The 25,337-nt window shown below is 41.7% G+C and overlaps 1 protein-coding gene across 1 annotated transcript in view; it reads right to left on the bottom strand.

Moving 5' to 3' along the window:
- The window catches only part of LOC139754194 (uncharacterized), a 58,401-nt gene extending 33,284 nt beyond the window's left edge, over nt 1–25,117 (bottom strand). Inside the window, exon 1 of the mRNA XM_071671406.1 lies at nt 25,015–25,117. The gene's annotated coding sequence lies outside the window, so the exon portion shown is untranslated. The remainder of the gene's footprint in view (nt 1–25,014) is intronic.
- Nucleotides 25,118–25,337: the final 220 nt, after the last annotated feature.

Here is a 25,337-nt window from a genome sequence, read left to right as displayed (position 1 = left end):
TCTGACTTTTTTTTTGGGGGGGGAAGCATTACTTTTCATTGTTCATGAAATTTGGCACAACAGGTGTCTTTCCACATTCCTGATGGTGAACTTATGATGACAGTTTAAAGTCTTCTAAGATTTCAAAGGTCAACAAAAACTAAATTGATTATCATATATATATATATATATATATATATATATATATATATATATATATATATATATATATATATATATATATATTTTGAAATGGTTTGGGCACATGGAGAGAATGAGTGAGGAAAGATTGACCAAGAGGATATATGTGTCGGAGGTGGATTGAACGAGGAGAAGTGGGAGACCAAATTGGAGGTGGAAAGATGGAGTGAAAAAGATTTTGTGTGATCGGGGCCTGAACATGCAGGAGGGTGAAAGGCGGGCAAGGAATAAAGTGAATTGGATCGATGTGGTGTACCGGGGTTGACGTGCTGTCAGTGGATTGAATCAGAGCATGTGAAGCGTCTGGGGTAAACCATGGAAAGTTGTGTGGGGCCTGGATGTGGAAAGGGAGCTGTGGTTTCGGGCATTATTGCGTGACAGCTGGAGACTGAGTGTGAACGAATGGGGCCTTTGTTGTCTTTTCCTAGTGCTACCTCGCACACATGAGGGAGGAGGGGGATGGTATTCCATGTGTGGCGAGGTGGCGATGGGAATGAATAGGGGCAGACAGTGTGAATTGTGTGCATGGGTATATATGTATGTGTCTGTGTGTGTGTATATATATGTGTACATTGAGATGTATAGGTATGTATATTTACGTGTGTGGGCGCGTGTGTGTGTACATTGTGTATGGGGGTGGGTTGGGCCATTTCTTTCGTCTGTTTCCTTGCACTACCTCGCAAACGCGGGAGACAGCGACAAAGCAAAATAAAAAAAAATAAAAAAAGATATATATATATATATATATATATATATATATATATATATATATATATATATATATACTACACATGAAATAACAACCCCCTTCCCCCACAGGTGCGCGAGGTAGCGCTAGAAAAAGACAACAAAGACCACATTTGTTCACACTCAGTCTCTAGCTGTCGTGTATAATGCACCACCGAAACCACACCTTCCTTTCCACATCCAGGCCACACAGAACTTTTCGTGGTTTACCCCAGACGATTCACATGACCTGGTTCAATCCAGTGACAGCACGTCAACCCCGGTATACCACATCCTTCCAATTCACTCTATTCCTTGCACGTCTTTCACCGTCATGCACGTTCAGGCCCCGATCACTCAAAATCTTTTTCACTCCATCTTTCTACCTTCAATTTGGTCTCCCACTTCTCCTCGTTCCCTCCACTTCTGACCCATATTTCCTCTTAGTCAATCTTTCCTCACTCATTCTCTCCATGTGACCAAACTATTTCAAAACACCCTCTGCTGCTCTCTCAACCACACTCTTTATTACCACACATTTCTCTTACCCTTCCATTACTTACCCAATCAAACCACCTCACACCACATACTATCCACAAACATATCATTTCCAGCACATCCACCCTCCTCCGCACAACTCTATCAATAGCCCATGCCTCACAACCATATATCATTGTTGGAACCACTATTCCTTCAAACATACCATTTTTGCTTTCCAAGATAACATTCTCAACTTCCACACATTCTTCAATGCTTCCAGAACTTTCGTCCCCTTCCCCACCCTATGATTCACTTCCGCTTCCATGGTTCCATCCCCTGCAAAATCCACTTCCACATATCTAAAACACTTCACTTCCTCCAGTTTTTTTCCATTCAAACTTACCTCCCAATTGAATTGTCCCTCACCCCTACTGTACCTAATAACCTTGCTATTTTCACATTTACTTTCAGCTTTCTTCTTTTACACACTTTATCAAACTCAGTCACCAGCTTCTGCAGTTTCTCACCCGAATCAGCCACCAGCCCTGTATCATCAGCGAACAACAACTGACTCACTTCCCAAGCTTCCTCATCCACGACGGACTGCATACTTGCCCCTCTCTCCAAAACTCTTCCATTTACCTCCCTTAACAACCCCATCCATAAACAAATTAAACAACCATGGAGACATCACGCACCCCTGCTGCAAACCTACATTCACTGAGAACCAATCACTTTCCTCTCTTCCTATACGTACACATGCCTTACATCCTCAATAAAAACTTTTCACTGCTTCTAACAACTTGCCTCCCACACCTTATATTCTTAATACCTTCCACAGAGCATCTCTATCAACTCTATCATATGCCTTCTCCAGATCCATAAATGCTACATACAAATCCATTTGTTTTTCTAAGTATTTCTCACATACATTCTTCAAAGCAAACACCTGATCCACACATCCTCGACCACTTCTGAAACCACACTGCTCTTCCCCAATCTGATGCTCTGTACATGCCTTCACCCTCTCAATCAAAACCCTCCCATATCATTTCCCAGGAATACTCAACAAACTTATACCTCTGTAATTTAAGCACTGACTTTTATCCCCTTTGCCTTTGTACAATGGCACTATGCAAGCATTCTGCCAATCCTCAGGCACCTCACCATGAGTCATACATACATTAAATAACCTTACCAACCAGTCAACAATACAGTCACCCCCTTTTTTAATGAATTCCACTGCAATACCATCCAAACCGGCTGCCTTGCCAGCTTTCATATTCCGCAAAGCTTTTACTAACTCTTCTTTGTTTACCATATCATTCTCCCTAACCCTCTCACTTTGCACAACACCTCGACCAAAACACCCTATATCTGGCACTCTATCATCAAACACATTAAACAAACCTTTAAAATACTCACTCCATCTCCTTCTCACATCACCACTACTTCTTATCACCTCTCCGTTAGCCCCCTTCACTGATGTTCCCATTTGTTCCCTTGTCTTACGCACTTTATTTACTTCCTTCCAAAACATCTTTTTATTCGCCCTAAAATTAAATGATACTCTCTCACCCCAACTCTCATTTGCCCTCTTTTTCACCTCTTGCACCTTTCTTTTGACCTCCTGCCTCTTTCTTTTATACATCTCCCATTTATTTCCATCATTTCCCTGCAAAAATCGTCCAAATGCCTCTCTCTTCTCTTTCACTAATAAACTTACTTCTTCATCCCACCACTCACTATCCTTTCTAATCTGCCCATCTCCTATGCTTCTCATGCCACAAGCATCTTTTGCACAAGCCATCACTGCTTCCCTAAATACATCCCATTCCTCCCCCAATCCCCTTACGTCCTTTGTTCTCACCTTTTTCCATTCTGTACTCAGTCTCTCCTGGTACTTCCTCACACAAGTCTCCTTCCCAAGCTCACTTACTCTCACCATTCTCTTCACCCCAACATTCTCTCTTCTTTTCTAAGAACCTCTACAAATTGTCACTTTCACCTCCACAAGATAAAGATCAGACATCCCTCCAGTTGCACCTCTCAGCATATTAACATCCAAAAGTCTCTCTTTCTTGCGCCTATCGATTAACACGTACTCCAATAATGCTCTCTGGCCATCTCTCCTACTTAGATATGTATACTTATGTATATCTCTCCTTTTAAACCAGGTATTCCTGATCACCAATCCTTTTTCAGCACATATATCTACAAGCTCTTCACCATTTCCATTTTCAACAATGAGCACCCCATGTGCACCAATTATTCCCTCCACTGCCACATTACTCACCTTTCCTTTCAAATCACCCATCAATATAACCCAGTCTTGTGCATCAATACTACTAACACACTTACTCAGCTGCTCCCAAAACACTTGCCTCTCATGATCTTTCTTCTCATGCCCAGGTGCATATGCACCAATAATCATCAATCTCTCTCCATCAACTTTCAGTTTTACCCATATCAATCTACAGTTTACCTTCTTACACTCTGTCACATACTCCCACCACTCCTGTTTCAGCAGTAGTGCTACTCCTTCCGTTGCTCTTGTCCTCTCACTAACCCCTGACTTTACTCCCAAGACATTCCCAAACCACTCTTCCCCTTTACCCTTGTGCTTCATTTCACTCAGAGGTAAAACATCCAGGTTCCTTTCCTGAAACATACTACCTATCTCTCCTTTTTTCTCATCTTGGTTACATCCACACACATTTAGACACCCCAATCAGAGCCTTCGAGGAGGATGAGCACTCCTCGTGTGAATAAGAGGAAGGTTATTAGGTACATTAAGGTTGAGGGTCAAGTAAATTGGGAGGTAAGATTGAATGGAGAAAAACTGGATGAAGTGAAGTGTTTTAGATATCTGGGAGTGGATCTGGCAACAGATGGAACCATGGAAGCGGAAGTGAATAATAGGGTGGGGGAGGGGGGCGAAAATTATGGGAGCCTTGAAGAATGTTTGGAAGTTGAGAACACTATCTCGGAAAGCAAAAATGGGTATGTTTGAAGTAATAGTGCTTCCAACAATGTTGTACGGTTGCGAGGCATGGGCTATGGATAGAGTTGTGTGCAGGAGGATGGATGTGCTGGAAATGAGATGTTTGAGGACAATATGTGGTGTGAGGTGGTTTGATCGAATAAGTAATGTAAGGGTAAGAGAGGTGTGGAAATAAAAAGATTGTGGTTGAGAGAGCAGAAGAGGGTGTCTTGAAATTATTTGGTCACATGGAGAGAATGAGTGAGGAAAGATTGACCAAGAGGATCTATGTGTCAGAGGTGGAGGGAACGAGGAGAAGTGGGAGACCAAAGTGGAGGTGGAAAGATGGAGTGAAAAAGATTTTGAGTGATCGGGGCCTGAACATGCAGGAGGAAGAAAGGGATGCAAGGAATAGAGTGAATTGGAACTATGTGGTATACTAGGGTCGACGTGCTGTCAATGGATTCAACCAGGGCATGTGAAGCATCTGGGGTAAAGCATGGAAAGTTCTATGGAGCCTGGATGTGGAAAGGGAGCTGTGGTTTCGGTGCATTATTACATGACAGCTAGAGACTGAGTGTGAACGAATGTGGCCTTTGTTGTCTTTTCCTAGCGCTACCTCGCACATATGAGGGGGGAGGGGGTTGTTATATATATATATATATATATATATATATATATATATATATATATATATATATATATATATATATATATATATCCCTGGGGATAGGGGATTAAGAATACTCCCCACGTACTCCCTGCGTGTCGTAGAAGGCGACTAAAAGAGGAGGGAGCGGGGGGCTAAAAATCCTCCCCTCTCGTTTTCTTTTTTTTTTTTTTATTTTTCCAAAAGAAGGAACAGAGGGGGCCAAGTGAGGATATTCCAAAAAAGGCCCAGTCCTCTGTTCTAAAAGCTACCTCACTAACGCGGGAAATGGCAAATAGTTTAAAAAAGAATATATATATATATATATTATTATTTTTTTTTATTATACTCTGTCGCTGTCTCCCGCGTTTGCGAGGTAGCGCAAGGAAACAGACGAAAGAAATGGCCCAAACCCCCCCCCCCATACACATGCATATACATACGTCCACACACGCAAATATACATACCTACACAGCTTTCCATGGTTTACCCCAGACGCTTCACATGCCTTGCTTCAATCCACTGACAGCACGTCAACCCCAGTATACCACATCGCTCCAATTCACTCTATTCCTTGCCCTCCTTTCACCCTCCTGCATGTTCAGGCCCCGATCACACAAAATCTTTTTCACTCCATCTTTCCACCTCCAATTTGGTCTCCCTCTTCTCCTTGTTCCCTCCACCTCCGACACATATATCCTCTTCGTCAATCTTTCCTCACTCATCCTCTCCATGTGCCCAAACCACTTCAAAACACCCTCTTCTGCTCTCTCAACCACGCTCTTTTTATTTCCACACATCTCTCTTACCCTTACATTACTCACTCGATCAAACCACCTCACACCACACATTGTCCTCAAACATCTCATTTCCAGCACATCCATCCTCCTGCGCACAACTCTATCCATATATATATATATATATATATATATATATATATATATATATATATATATATATGTTTATAGTTGTGTTACTGGAGTGATAGTTTTCATACATGGTGCTTTGACAAGAAAATAGTGAAATTGAAAAAATGTACCTTAGACATTGAAGCTTATTGATACAGTGGTTAAATTGATGAGAACTACTATTGACGTTTGTGTAAATAAATTAAACATTTCCTTTTTCCATAGCCAGAGGTTGAACCATTATGTGACATTCATTTTTTCATTTTATTTCAAGCTAGAAGTTTCAGTTTTCTAAATTGTTTCTTACATTTTTCACATGTATATATATGTATGTGTGTGTGTGTACGTGTGCGTGTGTGTGTGTATGTGTGTGTATGTGTATATATATATGTATATTATCCCTGGGGATGGGGTGAAAGAATACTTCCCACGCATTCCTCGCGTGTCGTAGAAAGCGACTAGAGGGGACGGGAGTGGGGGGCCAGAAATCCTCCCCTCCTTGTATTTTTTTAACTTTCTAAAATGGGAAACAGAAGAAGGAGTCACGCGGGGAGTGCTCATCCTCCTCGAAGGCTCAGATTGGGGTGCCTAAATGTGTGTGGATGTAACCAAGATGTGAAAAAAGGAGAGATAGGTAGTATGTTTGAGGAAAGGAACCTGGATGTTTTGGCTCTGAGTGAAACGAAGCTCAAGGGTAAAGGGGAAGAGTGGTTTGGGAATGTCTTGGGAGTAAAGTCAGGGGTTAGTGAGAGGACAAGAGCAAGGGAAGGAGTAGCAGTACTCCTGAAACAGGAGATGTGGAAGTATGTGATAGAATGTAAGAAAGTACATTCTCGATTAATATGGGTAAAACTGAAAGTTGATGGAAAGAGATGGGTGATTATTGGTGCATATGCACCTGGGCATGAGAAGAAAGATCATGAGAGGCAAGTGTTTTGGGAGCAGCTGAATGAGTGTATCAGTGGTTTTGATGCACGAGACCGGGTTACAGTGTTGGGTGATTTGAATGCAAAGGTGAGTAATGTGGCAGTTGAGGGAATAATTGGTATACATGGGGTGTTCAGTGTTGTAAATGGAAATGGTGAAGAGCTTGTAGATTTATGTGCTGAAAAAGGACTGATGATTGGGAATACCTGGTTGAAAAAGCGAGATATACATAAGTATACTTATGTAAGTAGGAGAAATGGCCAGAGAGCGTTATTGGATTTACGTGTTAATTGACAGGCGTGCTAAAGAGAGACTTTTGGATGTTAATGTGCTGAGAGGTGCAACTGGAGGGATGTCTGATCATTATCTTGTGGAGGCTAAGGTGAAGATTTGTATGGGTTTCCAGAAAAGAAAAGTGAATGTTGGGGTGAAGAGGGTGGTGAGAGTAAGTGAGCTTGGGAAGGAGACTTGTGTGAGGAAGTACCAGGAGAGACTGAGTACAGAATGGAAAAAGGTGAGAACAATGGAAGTAAGGGGAGTGGGGGAGGAATGGGATGTATTTAGGAAATCAGTGATGGATTGCGCAAAAGATGCTTCTGGCATGAGAAGAGTGGGAGGTGGGTTGATTAGAAAGGGTAGTGAGTGGTGGGATGAAGAAGTAAGAGTATTAGTGAAAGAGAAGAGAGAGGCATTTGGACGATTTTTGCAGGGAAAAAATGAAATTGAGTGGGAGACGTATAAAAGAAAGAGACAGGAGGTCAAGAGAAAGGTGCAAGAGGTGAAAAAAAGGGCAAATGACAGTTGGGGTGAGAGAGTATCATTAAATTTTAGGGAGAATAAAAAGATGTTCTGGAAGGAGGTAAATAAAGTGCGAAAGACAAGGGAGCAAATGGGAACTTCAGTGAAGGGCGCAAATGGGGAGGTGATAACAAGTAGTGGTGATGTGAGAAGGAGATGGAGTGAGTATTTTGAAGGTTTGTTGAATGTGTTTGATGATAGAGTGGCAGATATAGGGTGTTTTGGTCGAGGTGGTGTGCAAAGTGCGAGGGTTAGGGAAAATGATTTGGTAAACAGAGAAGAGGTAGTAAAAGCTTTGCGGAAGATGAAAGCCGGCAAGGCAGCAGGTTTGGATGGTATTGCAGTGGAATTTATTAAAAAAGGGGGTGACTGTATTGTTGACTGGTTGGTAAGGTTATTTAATGTATGTATGACTCATGGTGAGGTGCCTGAGGATTGGCGGAATGCGTGCATAGTGCCATTGTACAAAGGCAAAGGGGATAAGAGTGAGTGCTCAAATTACAGAGGTATAAGTTTGTTGAGTATTCCTGGCAAATTGTATGGGAGGGTATTGATTGAGAGGGTGAAGGCATGTACAGAGCATCAGATTGGGGAAGAGCAGTGTGGTTTCAGAAGTGGTAGAGGATGTGTGGATCAGGTGTTTGCTTTGAAGAATGTATGTGAGAAATACTTAGAAAAGCAAATGGATTTGTATGTAGCATTTATGGATCTGGAGAAGGCATATGATAGAGTTGATAGAGATGCTCTGTGGAAGGTATTAAGAATATATGGTGTGGGAGGCAAGCTGTTAGAAGCAGTGAAAAGTTTTTATCGAGGATGTAAGGCATGTGTACGTGTAGGAAGAGAGGAAAGTGATTGGTTCTCAGTGAATGTAGGTTTGCGGCAGGGGTGTGTGATGTCTCCATGGTTGTTTAATTTGTTTATGGATGGGGTTGTTGGGGAGGTGAATGCAAGAGTTCTGGAAAGAGGGGCAAGGATGAAGTCTGTTGGGGATGAGAGAGCTTGGGAAGTGAGTCAGTTGTTGTTCGCTGATGATACAGCGCTGGTGGCTGATTCATGTGAGAAACTGCAGAAGCTGGTGACTGAGTTTGGTAAAGTGTGTGAAAGAAGAAAGTTAAGAGTAAATGTGAATAAGAGCAAGGTTATTAGGTACAGTAGGGTTGAGGGTCAAGTCAATTGGGAGGTGAGTTTGAACGGAGAAAAACTGGAGGAAGTGAAGGGTTTTAGATATCTGGGAGTGGATCTGGCAGCAGATGGAAACATGGAAGCGGAAGTGGATCATAGGGTGGGGGAGGGGGCGAAAATTCTGAGAGCCTTGAAGAATGTGTGGAAGTCGAGAACATTATCTCGGAAAGCAAAAATGAGTATGTTTGAAGGAATAGTGGTTCCAACAATGTTGTATGGTTGCGAGGCGTGGGCTATGGATAGAGTGGTGCGCAGGAGGATGGATGTGCTGGAAATGAGATGTTTGAGGACAATGTGTGGTGTGAGGTGGTTTGATCGAGTAAGTAACGTAAGGGTAAGAGAGATGTGTGGAAATAAAAAGAGCGTGGTTGAGAGAGCAGAAGAGGGTGTTTTGAAATGGTTTGGGCACATGGAGAGAATGAGTGAGGAAAGATTGACCAAGAGGATATATGTGTCGGAGGTTGAGGGAACGAGGAGAAGAGGGAGACCAAATTGGAGGTGGAAAAATGGAGTGAAAAAGATTTTGTGTAATCGTGGCCTGAACATGCAGGAGGGTGAAAGGAGGGCAAGGAATAGAGTGAATTGGAGCGATGTGGTATACCGGGGTTGACATGCTGTCAGTGGATTGAATCAAGGCATGTGAAGCGTCTGGGGTAAACCATGGAAAACTGTGTAGGTATGTATATTTGCGTGTGTGGACGTATGTATATACATGTGTATGGGGGTGGGTTGGGCCATTTCTTTCGTCTGTTTCCTTGCGCTACCTCGCAAACGCGGGAGACAGTGACAAAGCAAAAAAAAAAATATATATATATATATATATATATATATATATATATATATATATATATATATATATCCCTGGGGATAGGGGAGAAAGAATACTTCCCATGTATTCCCTGCGTGTCGTAGAAGGCGACTAAAAGGGAAGGGAGCGGGGGGCTGGAAATCCTCCCCTCTCTTTTTTTTTTTTTTTTTTTTTTTTTTTTTTTTTTTTTTTAATTTTCCAAAAGATGGAACAGAGAAGGGGGCCAGGTGAGGGTATTCCCTCAAAGGCCCAGTCCTCTGTTCTTAACGCTACCTCGCTATCGCGGGAAATGGCGAATAGTATGAAAAAAAAAAAAAAAAAATATATATATATATATATATATATATATATTTAATGTATGTATGACTCATGGTGAGGTGCCTGAGGATTGGCGGAATGCGTGCATACTGCCATTGTACAAAGGCAAAGGGGATAAGAGTGAGTGCTCAAATTACAGAGGTATAAGTTTGTTGAGTATTCCTGGTAAATTATATGGGAGGGTATTGATTGAGAGGGTGAAGGCATGTACAGAGCATCAGATTGGGGAAGAGCAGTGTGGTTTCAGAAGTGGTAGAGGATGTGTTGGATCAGGTGTTTGCTTTGAAGAATGTATGTGAGAAATACTTAGAAAAGCAAATGGATTTGTATGTAGCATTTATGGATCTGGAGAAGGCATATGATAGAGTTGATAGAGATGCTCTGTGGAAGGTATTAAGAATATATGGTGTGGGAGGAAAGTTGTTAGAAGCAGTGAAAAGTTTTTATCGAGGATGTAAGGCATGTGTACGTGTAGGAAGAGAGGAAAGTGATTGGTTCTCAGTGAATGTAGGTTTGCGGCAGTGGTGTGTGATGTCTCCATGGTTGTTTAATTTGTTTATGGATGGGGTTGTTAGGGAGGTAAATGCAAGAGTTTTGGAAAGAGGGGCAAGTATGAAGTCTGTTGGGGATGAGAGAGCTTGGGAAGTGAGTCAGTTGTTGTTCGCTGATGATACAGCGCTGGTGGCTGATTCATGTGAGAAACTGCAGAAGCTGGTGACTGAGTTTGGTAAAGTGTGTGGAAGAAGAAAGTTAAGAGTAAATGTGAATAAGAGCAAGGTTATTAGGTACAGTAGGGTTGAGGGTCAAGTCAATTGGGAGGTGAGTTTGAACGGAGAAAAACTGGAGGAAGTGAAGTGTTTTAGATATCTGGGAGTGGATCTGGCAGCGGATGGAACCATGGAAGCGGAAGTGGATCATAGGGTAGGGGAGGGGGCGAAAATTCTGGGGGCCTTGAAGAATGTGTGGAAGTCGAGAACATTATCTCGGAAAGCAAAAATGGGTATGTTTGAAGGAATAGTGGTTCCAACAATGTTGTATGGTTGCGAGGCGTGGGCTATGGATAGAGTTGTGCGCAGGAGGATGGATGTGCTGGAAATGAGATGTTTGAGGACAATGTGTGGTGTGAGGTGGTTTGATCGAGTGAGTAACGTAAGGGTAAGAGAGATGTGTGGAAATAAAAAGAGCGTGGTTGAGAGAGCAGAAGAGGGTGTTTTGAAGTGGTTTGGGCACATGGAGAGGATGAGTGAGGAAAGATTGACCAAGAGGATATATGTGTCGGAGGTGGAGGGAGCAAGGAGAAGAGGGAGACCAAATTGGAGGTGGAAAGATGGAGTGAAAAAGATTTTGTGTGATCGGGGCCTGAACATGCAGGAGGGTGAAAGAAGGGCAAGGAATAGAGTGAATTGGAGCGATGTGGTATACCGGGGTTGACGTGCTGTCAGTGGATTGAATCAAGGCATGTGAAGCGTCTGGGGTAAACCATGGAAAGCTGTGTAGGTATGTATATTTGCGTGTGTGGACGTGTGTATGTACATGTGTATGGGGGGGGGGGGCCATTTCTTTCGTCTGTTTCCTTGCGCTACCTCGCAAACGCGGGAGACAGCGACAAAGTATAAAAAAAAAAAAAAAAAAAAAAAATATATATATATATATATATATATATATATATATATATATTTAATGTATGTATGACTCATGGTGAGGTGCCTGAGGATTGGCGGAATGCGTGCATAGTGCCATTGTACAAAGCAAAGGGGATAAGAGTGAGTGCTCAAATTACAGAGGTATAAGTTTGTTGAGTATTCCTGGTAAATTATATGGGAGGGTATTGATTGAGAGGGTGAAGGCATGTACAGAGCATCAGATTGGGGAAGAGCAGTGTGGTTTCAGAAGTGGTAGAGGATGTGTGGATCAGGTGTTTGCTTTGAAGAATGTATGTGAGAAATACTTAGAAAAGCAAATGGATTTGTATGTAGCATTTATGGATCTGGAGAAGGCATATGATAGAGTTGATAGAGATGCTCTGTGGAAGGTATTAAGAGTATATGGTGTGGGAGGAAAGTTGTTAGAAGCAGTGAAAAGTTTTTATCGAGGATGTAAGGCATGTGTACGTGTAGGAAGAGAGGAAAGTGATTGGTTCTCAGTGAATGTAGGTTTGCGGCAGGGGTGTGTGATGTCTCCATGGTTGTTTAATTTGTTTATGGATGGGGTTGTTAGGGAGGTAAATGCAAGAGTTTTGGAAAGAGGGGCAAGTATGAAGTCTGTTGGGGATGAGAGAGCTTGGGAAGTGAGTCAGTTGTTGTTCGCTGATGATACAGCGCTGGTGGCTGATTCATGTGAGAAACTGCAGAAGCTGGTGACTGAGTTTGGTAAAGTGTGTGGAAGAAGAAAGTTAAGAGTAAATGTGAATAAGAGCAAGGTTATTAGGTACAGTAGGGTTGAGGGTCAAGTCAATTGGGAGGTGAGTTTGAATGGAGAAAAACTGGAGGAAGTGAAGTGTTTTAGATATCTGGGAGTGGATCTGGCAGCGGATGGAACCATGGAAGCGGAAGTGGATCATAGGGTAGGGGAGGGGGCGAAAATTCTGGGGGCCTTGAAGAATGTGTGGAAGTCGAGAACATTATCTCGGAAAGCAAAAATGGGTATGTTTGAAGGAATAGTGGTTCGAACAATGTTGTATGGTTGCGAGGCGTGGGCTATGGATAGAGTGGTGCGCAGGAGGATGGATGTGCTGGAAATGAGATGTTTGAGGACAATGTGTGGTGTGAGGTGGTTTGATCGAGTAAGTAACGTAAGGGTAAGAGAGATGTGTGGAAATAAAAAGAGCGTGGTTGAGAGAGCAGAAGAGGGTGTTTTGAAATGGTTTGGGCACATGGAGAGAATGAGTGAGGAAAGATTGACCAAGAGGATATATGTGTCGGAGGTGGAGGGAACGAGGAGAAGAGGGAGACCAAATTGGAGGTGGAAAAATGGAGTGAAAAAGATTTTGTGTAATCGGGGCCTGAACATGCAGGAGGGTGAAAGGAGGGCAAGGAATAGAGTGAATTGGAGCGATGTGGTATACCGGGGTTGACATGCTGTCAGTGGATTGAATCAAGGCATGTGAAGCGTCTGGGGTAAACCATGGAAAACTGTGTAGGTATGTATATTTGCGTGTGTGGACGTATGTATATACATGTGTATGGGGGTGGGTTGGGCCATTTCTTTCGTCTGTTTCCTTGCGCTACCTCGCAAACGCGGGAGACAGTGACAAAGCAAAAAAAAAAAAATATATATATATATATATATATATATATATATATATATATATATATATATATATATATATCCCTGGGGATAGGGGAGAAAGAATACTTCCCACGTATTCCCTGCATGTCGTAGAAGGCGACTAAAAGGGAAGGGAGCGGGGGGCTGGAAATCCTCCCCTCTCGTTTTTTTTTTTTTTTTTTTTTTTTTTTTTTTTTTTTATTTTCCAAAAGATGGAACAGAGAAGGGGGCCAGGTGAGGGTATTCCCTCAAAGGCCCAGTCCTCTGTTCTTAACGCTACCTCGCTATCGCGGGAAATGGCGAATAGTATGAAAAAAAAAAAAAAAAAAAAATATATATATATATATATATATATATATATATATTTAATGTATGTATGACTCATGGTGAGGTGCCTGAGGATTCGCGGAATGCGTGCATACTGCCATTGTACAAAGGCAAAGGGGATAAGAGTGAGTGCTCAAATTACAGAGGTATAAGTTTGTTGAGTATTGCTGGTAAATTATATGGGAGGGTATTGATTGAGAGGGTGAAGGCATGTACAGACCATCAGATTGGGGAAGAGCAGTGTGGTTTCAGAAGTGGTAGAGGATGTGTGGATCAGGTGTTTGCTTTGAAGAATGTATGTGAGAAATATTTAGAAAAGCAAATGGATTTGTATGTAGCATTTATGGATCTGGAGAAGGCATATGATAGAGTTGATAGAGATGCTCTGTGGAAGGTATTAAGAATATATGGTGTGGGAGGAAAGTTGTTAGAAGCAGTGAAAAGTTTTTATCGAGGATGTAAGGCATGTGTACGTGTAGGAAGAGAGGAAAGTGATTGGTTCTCAGTGAATGTAGGTTTGCGGCAGTGGTGTGTGATGTCTCCATGGTTGTTTAATTTGTTTATGGATGGGGTTGTTAGGGAGGTAAATGCAAGAGTTTTGGAAAGAGGGGCAAGTATGAAGTCTGTTGGGGATGAGAGAGCTTGGGAAGTGAGTCAGTTGTTGTTCGCTGATGATACAGCGCTGGTGGCTGATTCATGTGAGAAACTGCAGAAGCTGGTGACTGAGTTTGGTAAAGTGTGTGGAAGAAGAAAGTTAAGAGTAAATGTGAATAAGAGCAAGGTTATTAGGTACAGTAGGGTTGAGGGTCAAGTCAATTGGGAGGTGAGTTTGAACGGAGAAAAACTGGAGGAAGTGAAGTGTTTTAGATATATGGGAGTGGATCTGGCAGCGGATGGAACCATGGAAGCGGAAGTGGATCATAGGGTAGGGGAGGGGGCGAAAATTCTGGGGGCCTTGAAGAATGTGTGGAAGTCGAGAACATTATCTCGGAAAGCAAAAATGGGTATGTTTGAAGGAATAGTGGTTCCAACAATGTTGTATGGTTGCGAGGCGTGGGCTATGGATAGAGTTGTGCGCAGGAGGATGGATGTGCTGGAAATGAGATGTTTGAGGACAATGTGTGGTGTGAGGTGGTTTGATCGAGTGAGTAACGTAAGGGTAAGAGAGATGTGTGGAAATAAAAAGAGCGTGGTTGAGAGAGCAGAAGAGGGTGTTTTGAAGTGGTTTGGGCACATGGAGAGGATGAGTGAGGAAAGATTGACCAAGAGGATATATGTGTCGGAGGTGGAGGGAGCAAGGAGAAGAGGGAGACCAAATTGGAGGTGGAAAGATGGAGTGAAAAAGATTTTGTGTGATCGGGGCCTGAACATGCAGGAGGGTGAAAGAAGGGCAAGGAATAGAGTGAATTGGAGCGATGTGGTATACCGGGGTTGACGTGCTGTCAGTGGATTGAATCAAGGCATGTGAAGCGTCTGGGGTAAACCATGGAAAGCTGTGTAGGTATGTATATTTGCGTGTGTGGACGTGTGTATGTACATGTGTATGGGGGGGGGGGGCCATTTCTTTCGTCTGTTTCCTTGCGCTACCTTCGCAAACGCGGGAGACAGCGACAAAGTATAAAAAAAAAAAAAAAAAAAAAAAATATATATATATATATATATATATATATATATATATATATTTAATGTATGTATGACTCATGGTGAGGTGCCTGAGGATTGGCGGAATGCGTGCATAGTGCCATTGTACAAAGCAAAGGGGATAAGAGTGAGTGCTCAAATTACAGAGGTATAAGTTTGTTGAGTATTCCTGGTAAATTATATGGGAGGGTATTGATTGAGAGGGTGAAGGCATGTACAGAGCATCAGATTGGGGAAGAGCAGTGTGGTTTCAGAAGTGGTAGAGGATGTGTGGATCAGGTGTTTGCTTTGAAGAATGTATGTGAGAAATACTTAGAAAAGCAAATGGATTTGTATGTAGCATTTATGGATCTGGAGAAGGCATATGATAGAGTTGATAGAGATGCTCTGTGGAAGGTATTAAGAATATATGGTGTGGGAGGAAAGTTGTTAGAAGCAGTGAAAAGTTTTTATCGAGGATGTAAGGCATGTGTACGTGTAGGAAGAGAGGAAAGTGATTGGTTCTCAGTGAATGTAGGTTTGCGGCAGGGGTGTGTGATGTCTCCATGGTTGTTTAATTTGTTTATGGATGGGGTTGTTAGGGAGGTAAATGCAAGAGTTTTGGAAAGAGGGGCAAGTATGAAGTCTGTTGGGGATGAGAGAGCTTGGGAAGTGAGTCAGTTGTTGTTCGCTGATGATACAGCGCTGGTGGCTGATTCATGTGAGAAACTGCAGAAGCTGGTGACTGAGTTTGGTAAAGTGTGTGGAAGAAGAAAGTTAAGAGTAAATGTGAATAAGAGCAAGGTTATTAGGTACAGTAGGGTTGAGGGTCAAGTCAATTGGGAGGTGAGTTTGAATGGAGAAAAACTGGAGGAAGTGAAGTGTTTTAGATATCTGGGAGTGGATCTGGCAGCGGATGGAACCATGGAAGCGGAAGTGGATCATAGGGTAGGGGAGGGGGCGAAAATTCTGGGGGCCTTGAAGAATGTGTGGAAGTCGAGAACATTATCTCGGAAAGCAAAAATGGGTATGTTTGAAGGAATAGTGGTTCGAACAATGTTGTATGGTTGCGAGGCGTGGGCTATGGATAGAGTTGTGCGCAGGAGGATGGATGTGCTGGAAATGAGATGTTTGAGGACAGTGTGTGGTGTGAGGTGGTTTGATCGAGTGAGTAACGTAAGGGTAAGAGAGATGTGTGGAAATAAAAAGAGCGTGGTTGAGAGAGCAGAAGAGGGTGTTTTGAAGTGGTTTGGGCACATGGAGAGGATGAGTGAGGAAAGATTGACCAAGAGGATATATGTGTCGGAGGTGGAGGGAGCAAGGAGAAGAGGGAGACCAAATTGGAGGTGGAAAGGTGGAGTGAAAAAGATTTTGTGTGATCGGGGCCTGAACATGCAGGAGGGTGAAAGGAGGGCAAGGAATAGAGTGAATTGGAGAGATGTGGTATACCGGGGTTGACGTGCTGTCAGTGGATTGAATCAAGGCATGTGAAGCGTCTGGGTAAACCATGGAAAGCTGTGTAGGTATGTATATTTGCGTGTGTGGACGTATGTATATACATGTGTATGGGGGTGGGTTGGGCCATTTCTTTCGTCTGTTTCCTTGCACTACCTCGCAAACGCGGGAGACAGCGACAAAGTATAAAAAAAAAAAAAAAAATATATATATATATATATATATATATATATATATATATATATATGGTGAAAAAAAGGGCAAATGAGAGTTGGGGTGAGAGAGTATCATTAAATTTTAGGGAGAATAAAAAGATGTTCTGGAAGGAGGTAAATAAAGTGCGTAAGACAAGGTAGCAAATGGGAACTTCAGTGAAGGGTGCAAATGGGGAGGTGATAACAAGTAGTGGTGATGTGAGAAGGAGATGGAGTGAGTATTTTGAAGGTTTGTTGAATGTGTTTGATGATAGAGTGGCAGATATAGGGTGTTTTGGTCGAGGTGGTGTGCAAAGTGAGAGGGTTAGGGAAAATGATTTGGTAAACAGAGAAGAGGTAGTAAAAGCTTTGCGGAAGATGAAAGCTGGCAAGGCAGCAGGTTTCGATAGAATTGCAGTGGAATTTATTAAAAAAGGGGGTGACTGTATTGTTGACTGGTTGGTAAGGTTATTTAATGTATGTATGACTCATGGTGAGGTGCCTGAGGATTGGCGGAATGCGTGCATAGTGCCATTGTACAAAGGCAAAGGGGATAAGAGTGAGTGCTCAAATTACAGAGGTATAAGTTTGTTGAGTATTCCTGGTAAATTATGTGGGAGGGTATTGATTGAGAGGGTGAAGGCATGTACAGAGCATCAGATTGGGGAAGAGCAGTGTGGTTTCAGAAGTGGTAGAGGATGTGTGGATCAGGTGTTTGCTTTGAAGAATGTATGTGAGAAATACTTAGAAAAGCAAATGGATTTGTATGTAGCATTTATGGATCTGGAGAAGGCATATGATAGACTTGATAGAGATGCTCTGTGGAAGGTATTAAGAATATATGGTGTGGGAGGCAAGTTGTTAGAAGCAGTGAAAAGTTTTTATCGAGGATGTAAGGCATGTGTACGTGTAGGAAGAGAGGAAAGTGATTGGTTCTCAGTGAATGTAGGTTTGCAGCAGGGGTGTGTGATGTCTCCATGGTTGTTTAATTTGTTTATGGATGGGGTTGTTAGGGAGGTGAATGCAAGAGTTTTGGAAAGAGGAGCAAGTATGAGGTCTGTTGGGGATGAGAGAGCTTGGGAAGTGAGTCAGTTATTGTTCGCTGATGATACAGTGCTGGTGGCTGATTCATGTGAGAAACTGCAGAAGCTGGTGACTGAGTTTGGTAAAGTGTGTGAAAGAAGAAAGTTAAGAGTAAATGTGAATAAGAGCAAGGTTATTAGGTACAGTAGGGTTGAGGGTCAAGTCAATTGGGAGGTGAGTTTGAATGGAGAAAAACTGGAGGAAGTGAAGTGTTTTAGATATCTGGGAGTGGATCTGGCAGTGGATGGAACCATGGAAGCGGAAGTGGATCATAGGGTGGGGGAGGGGGTGAAAATTCTGGGAGCCTTGAAGAATGTGTGGAAGTCGAGAACATTATCTCGGAAAGCAAAAATGGGTATGTTTGAAGGAATAGTGGTTCCAACAATGTTGTATGGTTGCGAGGCGTGGGCTATGGATAGAGTTGTGCGCAGGAGGATGGATATGCTGGAAATGAGATGTTTGAGGACAATGTGTGGTGTGAGGTGGTTTGATCGAGTAAGTAACGTAAGGGTAAGAGAGATGTGTGGAAATAAAAAGAGCGTGGTTGAGAGAGCAGAAGAGGGTGTTTTGAAATGGTTTGGGCACATGGAGAGAATGAGTGAGGAAAGATTGACCAAGAGGATATATGTGTCGGAGGTGGAGGGAACGAGGAGAAGAGGGAGACCAAATTGGAGGTGGAAAGATGGAGTGAAAAAGATTTTCTGTGATCGGGGCCTGAACATGCAGGAGGGTGAAATGAGGGCAAGGAATAGAGTGCATTGGAGCGATGTGGTATACCGGGGTTGACATGCTGTCAGTGGATTGAATCAGGGCATGTGAAGCGTCTGGGGTAAACCATGGAAAGCTGTGTAGGTATGTATATTTGCGTGTGTGGACGTATGTATATACATGTGTATGGGGGGGGTTGGGCCATTTCTTTCGTCTGTTTCCTTGCGCTACCTCGCAAACGCGGGAGACAGCGACAAAGTATAAAAAAAAAAAAAAAAATATATATATATATATATATATATATATATTTCTTTTTTTTCCAAAAGAAGGAACAGAGAAGGGGGCCAGGTGAGGATATTCTCTCAAGGGCCCAGTCCTCTGTTCTTAATGCTACCTCCCTATTGCGGGAAATAGCGAATAGTATGAAAGAAGAAAAAGAAGATATATATATATATATATATATATATATATATATATATATATACATATATATATATATATATATATATATGTGTATTTATTTATTTTGCTTTGTCGCTGTCTCCCGCATTTATGAGGTAGCGCAAGGAAACAGACGAAAGAAATGGCCCAACCGAACCCCCATACACATGTATATACATACACGTCCACATACGCAAATACACATACCTATACATCTCAATGTACATATATATATACACACACAGACATACACATATATACACATGCACACAATTCACACTGTCTCTCTTTATTCATTCCCATCGCCTCCTCACCATACATGGAAATAACATCCCCCTCCCCCTCATGTGTGCGAGGTAGCGCTGGGAAAAGACAACAAAGGCCCCATTCGTTCACACTCAGTCTCTAGCTGTCATGCAATAATGCCCGAAACCACAGCTTCCTTTCCACATCCAGGCCCCACAGAACTTTCCATGGTTTACCCCAAACGCTTCACATTCCCTGATTCAATCTATTAACAGCACGTAGAACCCGGTATACCACATCGATCCAATTCACTCCATTCCTTGCCCGCCTTTCACCCTCCTGAATGTTTAGGCCCCGATCACTCAAAATCTTTTTCACCCCATCTTTCCACCTCCAATTTGTCTCCCACTTCTCCTTGTTCCCTCCACCTCCGACACATATATCCTCTTGGTCAATCTTTCCTCACTCATTCTCTCCATGTGCCCAAACCATTTCAAAACACCCTCTTCTGCTCTCTCAACCACGCTCTTTTTATTACCACACATCTCTCTTACCCTTACATTACTTACTCGATCAAACCACCTCACACCACATATTGTCCTCAAACATCTCATTTCCAGCACATCCACCCTTCTGCGCACAACTCTATTCATAGCCCACGACTCGCAACCATACAACATTGTTGGAACCACTATTCCCTCAAACATAGCCATTTTTGCTTTCCGAGATAATGTTCTCGACTTCCACACATTCTTCAAGGCTCCCAGAATTTTCGCCCCCTCCCCCACCCTATGATCCACTTCCGCTTCCATGGTTCCATCCGCTGCCAGATCCACTCCCAGATATCTAAAACACTTCACTTCCTCCAGTTTTTCTCCATTCAAACTCACCTCCCTGCAAAATATCCCTGCAAAAATCGTCCAAATGCCTCTCTCTTCTTTTTGACTAATACTCTTACTTCTTCATCCCACCACTCACTACCCTTTCTAATCAACCCACCTCCCACTCTTCTCATGCCACAAGCATCTTTTGCACAATCCATCACTGATTCCCTAAATACATCCCATTCCTCCCCCACTCCCCTTACTTCCATTGTTCTCACCTTTTTCCATTCTGTACTCAGTCTCTCCTGGTACTTCCTCACACAAGTCTCCTTCCCAAGCTCACTTACTCTCACCACCCTCTTCACCCTAACATTCAATCTTCTTTTCTGAAAACCCATACAAATCTTCACCTTAGCCTCCACAAGATAATGATCAGACATCCCTCCAGTTTGCACCTCTCAGCACATTAACATCCAAAAGTCTCTCTTTCGCGCGCCTGTCAATTAACACGTAATCCAATAACGCTCTCTGGCCATCTCTCCTACTTACATAAGTATACTTATGTATATCTTCCTTTTTAAACCAGGTATTCCCAATCATCAGTCCTTTTTCAGCACATAAATCTACAAGCTCTTCACCATTTCCATTTACAACACTGAACACCCCATGTATACCAATTATTCCCTCAACTGCTCAAATTACAGAGGTATAAGTTTGTTGAGTATTCCTGGTAAATTATATGGGAGGATATTGATTGAGAGGGTGAAGGCATGTACAGAGCATCAGATTGGGGAAGAGCAGTGTGGTTTCAGAAGTGGTAGAGGATGTGTGGATCAGGTGTTTGCTTTGAAGAATGTATGTGAGAAATACTTAGAAAAGCAAATGGATTTGTATGTAGCATTTATGGATCTGGAGAAGGCATATGATAGACTTGATAGAGATGCTCTGTGGAAGGTATTAAGAATATATGGTGTGGGAGGCAAGTTGTTAGAAGCAGTGAAAAGTTTTTATCGAGGATGTAAGGCATGTGTACGTGTAGGAAGAGAGGAAAGTGATTGGTTCTCAGTGAATGTAGGTTTGCGGCAGGGGTGTGTGATGTCTCCATGGTTGTTTAATTTGTTTATGGATGGGGTTGTTAGGGAGGTGAATGCAAGAGTTTTGGAAAGAGGAGCAAGTATGAAGTCTGTTGGGGATGAGAGAGCTTGGGAAGTGAGTCAGTTGTTGTTCGCTGATGATACAGCACTGGTGGCTGATTCATGTGAGAAACTGCAGAAGCTGGTGACTGAGTTTGGTAAAGTGTGTGAAAGAAGAAAGTTTAGAGTAAATGTGAATAAGAGCAAGGTTATTAGGTACAGTAGGGTTGAGGGTCAAGTAAAGTGGGTGGTAAGTTTGAATGGAGAAAAACTGGAGGAAGTGAAGTGTTTTAGATATCTGGGAGTGGATCTGGCAGCGGATGGAACCATGGAAGCGGAAGTGGATCATAGGGTGGGGGAGGGGGCGAAAATTCTGGGAGCCTTGAAGAATGTGTGGAAGTCGAGAACATTATCTCGGAAAGCAAAAATGGGTATGTTTAAAGGAATAGTGGTTCCAACAATGTTGTATGGTTGCGAGGCGTGGGCTATGGATAGAGTTGTGCGCAGGAGGGTGGATGTGCTAGAAATGAGATGTTTGAGGACAATGTGTGGTGTGAGGTGGTTTGATCGAGTAAGTAACGTAAGGGTAAGAGAGATGTGTGGAAATAAAAAGAGCGTGGTTGAGAGAGCAGAAGAGGGTGTTTTGAAATGGTTTGGGCACATGGAGAGAATGAGTGAGGAAAGATTGACCAAGAGGATATATGTGTCGGAGGTGGAGTGAACGAGGAGAAGTGGGAGACCAAATTGGATGTGGAAAGAAGGAGTGAAAAAGATTTTGTGTGATCGGGGCCTGAACATGCAGGAGGGTGAAAGGAGGGGAAGGAATAGAGTGAATTGGATCGATGTGGTATACCGGGGTTGACGTGCTGTCAGTGGGTTGAATCAGGGCATGTGAAGCGTCTGGGGTAAACCATGGAAAGCTGTGTAGGTATGCATATTTGCATGTGTGGACGTATGTATATACATGTGTATGGGGGTGGGTTGGGCCATTACTTTCGTCTGTTTCCTTGCGCTACCTCGCAAATGCGGGAGACAGCGACAAAGCAAAAAAAAAAAAAATATATATATATATATATATATATATATATATATATATATATATATATATATATATATATATATATATATATATATAAACATCACTTTAGATAAAAGAAAGAAAACTCAACCTTAGAAATGATCTATTCTAGGAAACAGTTGCGGTTCTTTCTATATGACAGGAGCCAATCGACAACATAACTTGACAAAGCTTCAGGAGGTGTCCATGTATTCTAAAAAAAATATCCACTCATTAGATATATGCTCATTTCCATATCACAGAATAGAGTAAGGCACATCTGATGAGCTTGGAGATTCAGAGAATTATGTGGTGGTTGGCCTGTATAGCTTGGCATACAGTTTAGTTGATCATTTTTCTTTATGGTAGTTGAGGTGGAATTAGCAACTTAATGCCCTAATCAAGGCCATCTCATTAATGTTATATATGAATATGTACAAGCTCTCCCCTACTTACGACATGTGATTTACGACTATCCATAAATATGGCTGGAAAAAATTATAAATTAGAAAATACAAATAAAGCAATATGAACTAAAGAATCTTAAATAAAAGGTAAAAAGAAACTACATAATCATATAATACAACTGGTTAATATAAAACAAGATAATCATGAAAGAAAATGAGTAGAATAAAAGAATGCTTTACAGGCATACGAATTTTACACGCTATGCTGACATAAGTCCGACTTAAGTCCATTTCAAGATCCGACCAGTCAGTCAGAACAGAACTTGAATGTATGTCAAGGATGGGGTGTACATACCCTAGTCTAGACCAGGTACCCATTTTATTGACCAGCTCCTACAGGAAGATGAACAGCTGGGTGAACCGTTGACTGACTGCCGTGACCAAAAGTCAACTCTAAGAGGGCTCAACCCCTGTGTGGCCCATGAATGTGTCACAGTTAGGAACACTAACCACTACACTACAGAGGTCCACTGGTCACATGTTCCAGGACAAGTTTAAGGAGTGCACAAGGGACTTAATGAGCCTTTATACTTGATATAGAATGAGTAAGACTGGAAACATGCATAAGGAGCATTGATTTACAAAAAGAGAAATAAGTCCATGGGAGGCAGTTAAACATTGGCAGCTTTCAAAAGTGTTGTTTGCAAATCAATGAAGTCTATACACTAGCAAGAAACAAAATGGCACCCCAAATTCATAAATCAATTTATTTTCAAGAAAAATATACATCAAGCAAAAGCTCTCTCACCAATCTGCTGGAAACTTTTGAAAACTAAGCATCAGCATTAGGCAAAGGATATAACACTGACAGAGCATTTCTAGATTATCAAAATGCCTTCAATATAGTCCCCTACATAAGGCAATCTATAAACTGACAGCATATGGTGTTCAAGGCAAAGTACTTAACCTAGATCAAGAGTTTTCTATTACAGAAAGTATGAGTAAATGCAAAGTAATGAGATGAGGTAGGGTGGAAGTTGGCTTGATATGAACATCATCTAATGGTAAAAAAGTTGCAGGAATTGGTGAGAGAGGGACTTGGGAGTCAACAATGTACCCGTCACCACAACCCCATCTTAGATGAATGGCACGATAAAGGAAACAAACTGTGCTAGCAAATACTGAGATTGCACTTCAGTACATGGATAAAGAAATATTCAACAAATTCTTCACAAATCATATGATTATGTTCAGGAAATATTCAACAAGTTCTTCACATCCTAGACTATGTTAAGGATATATTCAACAAACTCTTCACATCCTAAACTATGTTTCTCAAATTTGAATACAGCAATTATAGAAGCAAAGTACAAATGAAATAGTCCAGAGGAGGGCAACAGAGACTGTACTAGAATTAAGCAATGAGTTACAGCGAGAGGTCAAAGGTCAGAAACATGTCCATCATGGGAAGGGAGGGAGAATGGGGTGATGATCACAACTTTTAAGATTTTACGAGCTTAATGTCAAAAATGAACAGGTTTTCATATGCTAAGATAGGAAAACCAGAGACAATAACATTAAATTGATCAAGAAACTTGTCAGAAAAATGATACGAAGAAGTACTTTTAAGGTCAGTAGAAAAAGAATGGATGAATGGAATAGCCTGAATGATGAAACTGTGAATATGGACAGCATATAGACGTTTAAAAAATGTGTAATTGAAAATGTCCAAGAGATGGTGCACCTTAAGCATAGAACTCCCTCCCTGTACCTTAACATTAAGAAATTACTCAAACCCATACCTGTTAGAATGAATCAGACGAAATTAAGGTACATTTGAACTACATAAACCTGAAAATCACCTTAAATTTCAGATCTAAAGAAAAAGATAGATGAGATTTTCGCTGTTTCTGTTGATTTCTGAACTTGTTTCACATATTTCTGAGCAAAATAGCTTAAAATTTCCCTATCTTCATAACCCTCCCCACTATCACCTTCATTCACTGCTTTCCCATAAAATTTTGAATATACCTAGTCAGTCTTATTGTATTCTACACATAGTGTACTACTATTGTAAATTAAGGTACCTGATGCTTCATGTATAGGTTCATAGTGCCTTAGTCAAAACAACTTATCTAACAGAAAAAGTACAAATTTTCACAAAGTCTGATCATATTTTTTTAACAGTAAACTATCATTGCAATCACAACAATATACAATGTCATACAATGCCATATGCTGCCAGGCGAGAGTTACGAGATAAACCATAAACACACACGCAAACTTTTACCGTAATAACAGCAGTTAGTGGAGTTCAACGGAATGGTTTTTTGTAAGGCAAACTCCATTGTCTACAATACTTCCAAGTTTCAACCACATCATTGACCTTGAGGGATACCCTACTAAACAATTATTATAGGCTACGTCTTACAATTCTTTATGGTAACAAAGTATATATATATATATATATATATATATATATATATATATATATATATATATATATATATATATATATCTTTCTTTCATACTATTTGCCATTTCCCGCGATAGCGAGGTAGCGTTAAGAACAAAGGACTGGGCCTTTGAAGGAATATCCTCACCTAGCCCCCT

The sequence above is a fragment of the Panulirus ornatus genome, chromosome 16 (genome assembly GCF_036320965.1).
Source record: "Panulirus ornatus isolate Po-2019 chromosome 16, ASM3632096v1, whole genome shotgun sequence".
NCBI classification, from domain to species: domain Eukaryota; kingdom Metazoa; phylum Arthropoda; class Malacostraca; order Decapoda; family Palinuridae; genus Panulirus; species Panulirus ornatus.
The sequence above is the reverse complement of the archived record's forward strand: the minus strand, read 5'-3'. Positions and strand labels throughout refer to the sequence as shown.